This window comes from Chiroxiphia lanceolata, chromosome 6 (genome assembly GCF_009829145.1).
Source record: "Chiroxiphia lanceolata isolate bChiLan1 chromosome 6, bChiLan1.pri, whole genome shotgun sequence".
NCBI lineage: Eukaryota > Metazoa > Chordata > Aves > Passeriformes > Pipridae > Chiroxiphia > Chiroxiphia lanceolata.
In genome coordinates, this window is record NC_045642.1 from 10,749,413 (window position 1) to 10,756,572 (window position 7,160).

Sequence of the window (7,160 nt, forward strand, 5' to 3'; positions counted from 1 at the left end):
CTCTGAAACGCTTTCACAATCAAATGTTTTATAGCTTAGATTCAAAACATATGTAGCTCCTACTTCTTGTGGGATCAACACTAAGTTATAAACCACACTGACACTTGGAGTCAAAGCACTTCAATGAAGCTGGGCCCAGTTCAGCAAAACACTGAATAATGTATTTTTGGCTCACTGAGGACAATGGGAATCAAACAGAGGCCTGATGTACTATAGGTCTGGATATACTTAACCACGCACAGCACACAGCTAAGTACATTTTCCTGTAAGCTGCCTTGGCTCATTTGCCATTCCTATCCAAAATAGACATTCTCAGGAAACAGAAAAAAAACTTTGGTCCTCGTATCTACATAATTTATAGAGTTTGAATACTTGAACTTCCACATCTGTTATGCGACTAGACCGAATAAAAGTGGTTTCTTAATATATCTATGAATGTGATATCTGTAAAGAAATGCCATTTACCGTGTAAGAAAGGAACTGCTAAAACCTCTTCTCTGTCCCAGTTATTTCAGATCAAAGCTATACAGTGAAAACCTGTTAAAAGAGAACCATATAAAGCACAAACCTGTTAGGCAAATCAAAGCAGCCAGTGGTAAAATGATAAAATACTGAAATAACTATTTAAAAATTGCATCCCTAAAACTCTCAGCTAGATGAATACATATTTTAATACTGCTTGACAAAGTGTGGTGTCTCTCATTTTTCTTCTACTACATGGTATGAATAAAGAAATTATTTTCAGGAATGAACCTGTTCACCAGTGTGTTCATTTTTCTTTGGCATATTGATCTCAACACTCCATCCTTCTGATTTGAAGAAAGTTAGTTTCATGCACAGAATTTTGAAGTTGGAACCTAAGGCTTTATTTACCCACAAGTCATAGGAACTGTTTCCCTATCATTCTTGTATCCTGGTCCCTAATCCTGATTCCAGAGAGGAATGTACTGGAGATGGCACACAGCAGCCCCCTTTGTCATCCTACCAGTTATTTGTTCAGTAACTTCTAAAGATCTGGAAACTTCTGTATGTTCTCTGAGGTACAGGAAAGTCTGCTTTTTCCTGAATCTAATCAGAAGTATCATTTTAGAAGCTGTATGTGACCGTTAAATCATTAACTAAATATTGTAACTATATTTCAATATTAATAATAAGCAATTATGTGCTCTATTCACTAATTTTGAATAATGTAATAATTTACATTTCATAATATATTTTTAATTTCCATAAAATATGTAGGTTCCTTATTGGATGTGAACAGATTTGATTTACCAGTTGATAACCCAGCTCATAGCCTTTCTTCACAATTAGGTCTGAAATTGAATGAGCAAAGAAAGGAGGAGTGTGATTCTCAGAGGCAATTCTTTCTAATAAAAACGTGAAAGATCAGCATGTATTTCAAGCAGCTTTGTGATCCAAGACAATGCCAAACAGCAAAGTTCTATCACATCCTGGTTCCCTGTACATCATCCCTGCTTTACATGTCCTGTCTTTCTGTGAGCATGTATGACATGTTCCATGAGATGTGTGCACAAGGTGCCTCATCACCTTTTATGGTTCTGCATCCCAAACTGCACAGTGCCAGTAATTAGGTACACAGACAACTGCAAATTAGATCTTCTATATTCACAAGAAAAACTATAATGAGGCAACTTAGAGACAGGATCACACTGAAAGATCTGAACTCTAATTCCAGTATTAATCCCATTTAAATTGGATGACTTGGAATGCCTGCTTCACCAAAAAAGTGAGTCAGGATTGAAGAGTGAGTCTATTTATTAATTAATAATTCATAAATGAAGACTCAAGTCCACCTTTTGGTGGGATACAATCTCTACACATCAGCACATTACAACTGCATCTATACTGAATATAAATTCAATATACTACATATTTCAAGTATTAATGTACAAAATAATCACAAAGTTCTCTGGAGTTATCAATCTAATTTCAAGACAAGCTCGTTACTATCACTACTCAACTGACATCAGTGGCAGTGGTTTATTAAGCTCACCTGAATGAAAACATGGGTTTTCTGTCCACCTGCACATACTCACATACAAGCACATTTTCAGGTAAAAACTACTTGTGTCCTCTGTTCTCCTCAAACATGAGCTTTGTAGCAGAAAACAGGCTCTTCCCTTCTCCCAGTAGAGAAAACTATTGGTTTTCTTGCTTCACCACTTCATCTCCTCTTCCAAACACAAACTTACATTCAGCTTCATCCAGTTTACTCATTAATTAAATCAATTAAAAATTACAGGTGTTTTCACATGACTCTTGGGAAAATCAAGCCTATAAAGACAATGTGTAATGCATAGATTAATAATCTAATGCATACATGTAATGCATATAAGTACTTCGCAAAAATAACCAGAAGAAAGATCACTCACACATTTGCTACTTGCAAGTCACCTACAGCTTTCCATGAGAAATCTGGTTTTTTTGTTATTACTGTTAGTCTTATGTTCCTTTTAGCACCATAATAAACTGGTTTTGCCAGGAAAACTTTATCATTCTGTGTCTGCTGGCTGTAGCAGAAAAACATTTCACTTCTACAGGATGGAAATGTGCTTGTTTTCAGGTCAAACAATCAGTTACACAGTAGCTCTTGCACCTCCATCCACCACTGCTGGCCTTACAGTAACTTTCCTTGCAGTGGAACAACCCCATCAGGCACTTCTGTTATCATAAACCCATACTATGCTTAGCATAAATAATGTTAACCACACACTTTATTTTCTAGTAACTTATTAGGTATGTCATGTTAGCTAATCTGCCATAAAATATTCATCCCCCTAAAGGGATTAAAAGAATGACATGCTGCTGTTGTGTAAGTGTGAACTAGAAAAGTGCTGATTTCCCTGACAGGCCTGGGTGGCTTTTGTGAGTTCAGCCACATTAATGCATGGAAAGTAGAGGTTCCATGCTCTACTGAACATGTCAGTCTATCCCATTAAAATTATCTATGACCTTAGTCAGCAAACATAAGTACCTTATCCTCCTGCCTCTGATCTTAAAACCATATTCCATTGGACTTCATCTGGGGAAAGACTGGACAGGAGGTTGAGTAAGCATAACATTATTCAAAACCCCTTCTGAGCCTCTGTGTGTTGTATTTCTTCCTCTACCATTAGTAAATCCCTATTATTTGTGTCAGATATGTAAGCAAATTTTAATCTAGAAAATTGACTGAACACCATGGTATTTCTATTCCTTATACTATAAATAAGAACAGTAAAAGAACCGATGGATATGGGGCATATTCTCCTTCTGGTAGATCCTGGATATTAAGGACAGTAATTTTCTTAATGATATGGATATGTGTCCTACTGGCTATTTTCACATTTTAGATGTCAAAATGAGTAAAATAGATACTTTTGAAGAAGGAATTAGAAGTCCATTTGCTAAGATGAAGGCACTTAGCATTCCTGTCATATCATATTTTGTTAGGAAGACCAGTAAAGAATAACAACTGCTAGACACTGTTCTTATTTCAAAACTTAAAAATATTATCAGTTACTTTTCTATCTCAAAAGACTTTGGAGTTCCTAAAATTCTTTCAGAGGAAGTCGTGAAACAGCTTCTAAGAAACCAAACTTTTTCTTTTCCATTCCTGTCACCATTGAACTTGAAAGGGAAGAGGTTATGTGTCGTGGGAGTCTGACACCATATGTGCTTCCTGTGTAAAACACAGTTCCATTTGGGATTGATTTTCTAAACAAATAGTGCAGATAGGGTGATAAGCTGTAAGCACATCACCCACTGTTTGAATAATTACTTACAAGACAACATTTCTGTCCCCCACTGTTCTCACCAGTCCTCAGTAAGGCAGAAGGAAACTTGCAAACACCTTCTGACTCTACTCCCGCAATTATAAAACCTCAAGATTAAAGAGTTGGAGTTTTTTACCCACTTGTGAGCCCACTCATTCATCCCACCTCACTAATGAGCCATGTGGAGGATGCAGCCCAAGCCAAGACTATCTTTCTGCGAGATTATCTGTAATGCTACAACCACCTCCCAAAAATGCCAAAAGAAAGCATATTTTTAAGTTTCTTCCACTGGGTTGTGTGCATATGCAGCTCTCATTGAAACTAAATGTCTCAGATAAGCCATGCAAATAACACAGCCGCTTCTTTCTATCTCTTGAAAAAAAAACTACTGTTTTCATTTTGCAGGTCTTGTGGTTAAAAGCCATCCTTGAATCTTCTTCCTTGCAAGCAAGGCAGATGTGCAGAATGCTTGGAGGAATGCAGAGGTTTTCTCTGCACACGTGTTTTCCCCAGAGGTAAAGAAATATTTCTGCCCCAGGACGTCCATGCAGAGTTCAGCCTCCTCTGAGCTACTACTTGAGACTCCTCTTATTTCAGACTTGTGGATATTTCTGGACTCTGCTGGATTTGATTGAGCCCCTTTTTAATCCTCTCCATAGGCCATAGGGAGCACATTTTATACATCACTCCTGTAAATTAATTATGCTAACAGATGAAGGGTGGAATCATATCAAAGAGTATGCACTGTACCTCTGAAATCACCTGAGCCGAAAGACTCTTTTTCTTACACAAAATAGGGTCTCTGTTTCTGAGAAAGCCTGAGGCAAAACCCACAGGACTGCTGGGGATAGATCCCACTGGCTTCCCTATTCTTTAAGGTGGTGAAGAAGTAGTGGCAATTCTGCAGCACTGGGAACACCCCATAGAGACACTCTTTTATACCCTGCAGCTTCTGGTTCCATTGTCAGTGTTGGTGCTGCCACTCTCTGCTTCCTTAGGGTTCCCTTTTCTCTATCTTCACCACCCATCAACACATGCCAGATCACAGTATTTACTTTTAAATCCTTTCAAATCTTACCTTGTAACAGATAATCTTGCTGTGGTCATCAAGTATCTGCACTGATCTTGGTATCCACGTGGCCAGGCCAACACAGCAGATGCTGGGCTGTGCTAAATCTGTGAGACTGCATCTGGCCAGCCCATTTCCATGAACCTCAGCATTTAGTACATGTAACTACTGTTTTAAGGGCAACTCCATAACATAGCTTCTGAAATTACTTTTTCCAGATACAAGGGTTTCCTTAATAATAGGTACCATTTCAAGTGTACTTTCTTTTCAAGCCGGAGTTTTGCACAACCTTCCTCTGCATCAGCACTATTTACTTTTTTCTGCATGCCAGGGAAACAAAGCAGAAAGGGTAAGAAAGCTGGTGTAACTAATAAAACAAGCAGGAACAGTGTAGCACAATTTATCTTCTTTGATAGGAAAAAGTCTCAGGAGAGAGTTAATTCTTGGGGAGTGGTGACCACTTCACTTTTCCTCCTAAGGCCTTTCTCACATTGCAGGAGAATTTTACAAGACAAGAATGAATCTTTAGTTGAACTTTAACTACAGGGCATCAGACTACAAGCTGAAGGAAATGGAGAAGTAACATGACAACACTGTCAGTTCTTTTTGCAAAAGACCCGCAGCATCTCATTGCAAATGGGATGTCAATCCTGTAATTAGCAATTCAGTCAGTATTAATTGTGTGTGTGTTACTTCCCATCAATCACTGTCATTTCCATGTAGTCAGGATGTTTTATAGAACCCAATTTGTAAACAATGTGCAAAAGTTTAACCCACTTTAAATTAACATTGTCAGACCTGGCACATAACCTTCCATGAATACAGATAACTGGGTGCAATTGCGTTTTGGCTCCTAAGTAGGGAAAGGGAATGTTTTAGATTTTTTTTTTTCTATAAATGCACTTTTAGTAGGACCTATCTTAGTAGGTCATAAGGGAAAAACAAGCATGCAATAAAGGCCATTAGCCCACATGTAAAACCATTGTAACCAACCTGCAACACATACTTGCTTGTCAAGAGTAATACAAAACTGGAAGAGCCAGGAGAGAGACAGTTAAAGGCACAACTCATTCCAGAAATTCACATTTTAGGAAGCAATATCTATTCTTGATTTAAGATGTGTCCAGCAAGACATAATCCATGGTTTCCCTGGCAAATGGAGGTCCAATTGTTAACAAAAGTATTGAATCCTCTGGCTCTTAATTTATCAATTTCAAACATCAGAACTCGCTTTATTTTCATCTGACAGATTTCAGAAATCCCTCCATAGGAAAATTATATTTGTCATATATTATGAGAACATATAAATTATATTTCTCATATAATGACTGCTGAAACCATCCTTTCACCTTAAATTTGATAGATTAAGTAGATTGAGCTCCTGGAACTCTTCGTCTTTAATAACATTTTTTCCTATGCTTTAATTATTCCACTGGCTCTTCTCACTGGTGATCAACAACCTTGCTGAATTGTGAACATTAGTCTTCCACTGGGAGACCTCTGAAAGTGCCAAATAAAACAAAACTTCTATTTAATATTCTCAGGATTGCATTAAAACCTTTGCTGCAAATTGCATTCTTTCTCTCCTATACCATAACCATTTCTGAATCAAAATTAATTGCTCATTCATTGCTTGTGAGCCACTTAGATCCTGTGCTTAATATGGGCAGTTGCTTCCTTATTTATGCTGCTCACTGTGAGATTCATAAACACCGAAGCACAACAGCCATCAGAAAATTTTTCATGTGTCTAAAAGAATGTCATGAAATGAAATGAATCACGGACTGTGACTCTGTCTTCAGCTGTCTCCTCTAGAGAGCTCAGCCCAGACCACAAATTGGAACTCTTGTGTAAAGCTGCCAAAAATGCAAATTCCAAACTGGCTACCAGCTTTTCTTTCACTTAAAACCAATTTTAATCTAAAAATCATATACACTGTACATCCCAGGCACAGTTTGCACAGTTTTCAGGTCAACTATCTGTTTAAAAGTCTATCTCTTTAATAATGGGTTATTTTTTAACAGAAAGTATCTGCGTATAAAAGTTGGCAGAAACAGAGGGACATCTTTTCACACGTGGCACCTTATACTCTTTTCTTATCCCCATTTTGGACCCACAAGTCACCAGGTCAGGAATGCTGCCTAGAAATGTTCAGACCTCACCGTGCAGCTTCAAAGATAGAGTTAAGTTGATGCACTTCACTGGTCCTCTAAAACCTGGGACTTTCATTTTAGCATGTGTATATTTGCTTTTGATAATCCAGCAGATATGCAAGGACCAAAAGCTGTGCTTTATGTCTGCCTAAAGTCTAATGG

General features: G+C 37.8%; 1 long non-coding RNA gene across 1 annotated transcript; it reads right to left on the reverse strand.

Annotated features, from left to right (window-relative positions):
• Nucleotides 1–408: 408 nt before the first annotated feature.
• Nucleotides 409–3,900, reverse strand: LOC116788358. Its single transcript, XR_004357610.1, has 3 exons — nt 3,786–3,900; nt 2,015–2,295; nt 409–537 (listed from the first exon to the last, which is right to left on the reverse strand). It is a non-coding gene; the product is annotated as an uncharacterized LOC116788358 (long non-coding RNA).
• Between the last annotated feature and the right edge of the window lie 3,260 nt (nt 3,901–7,160).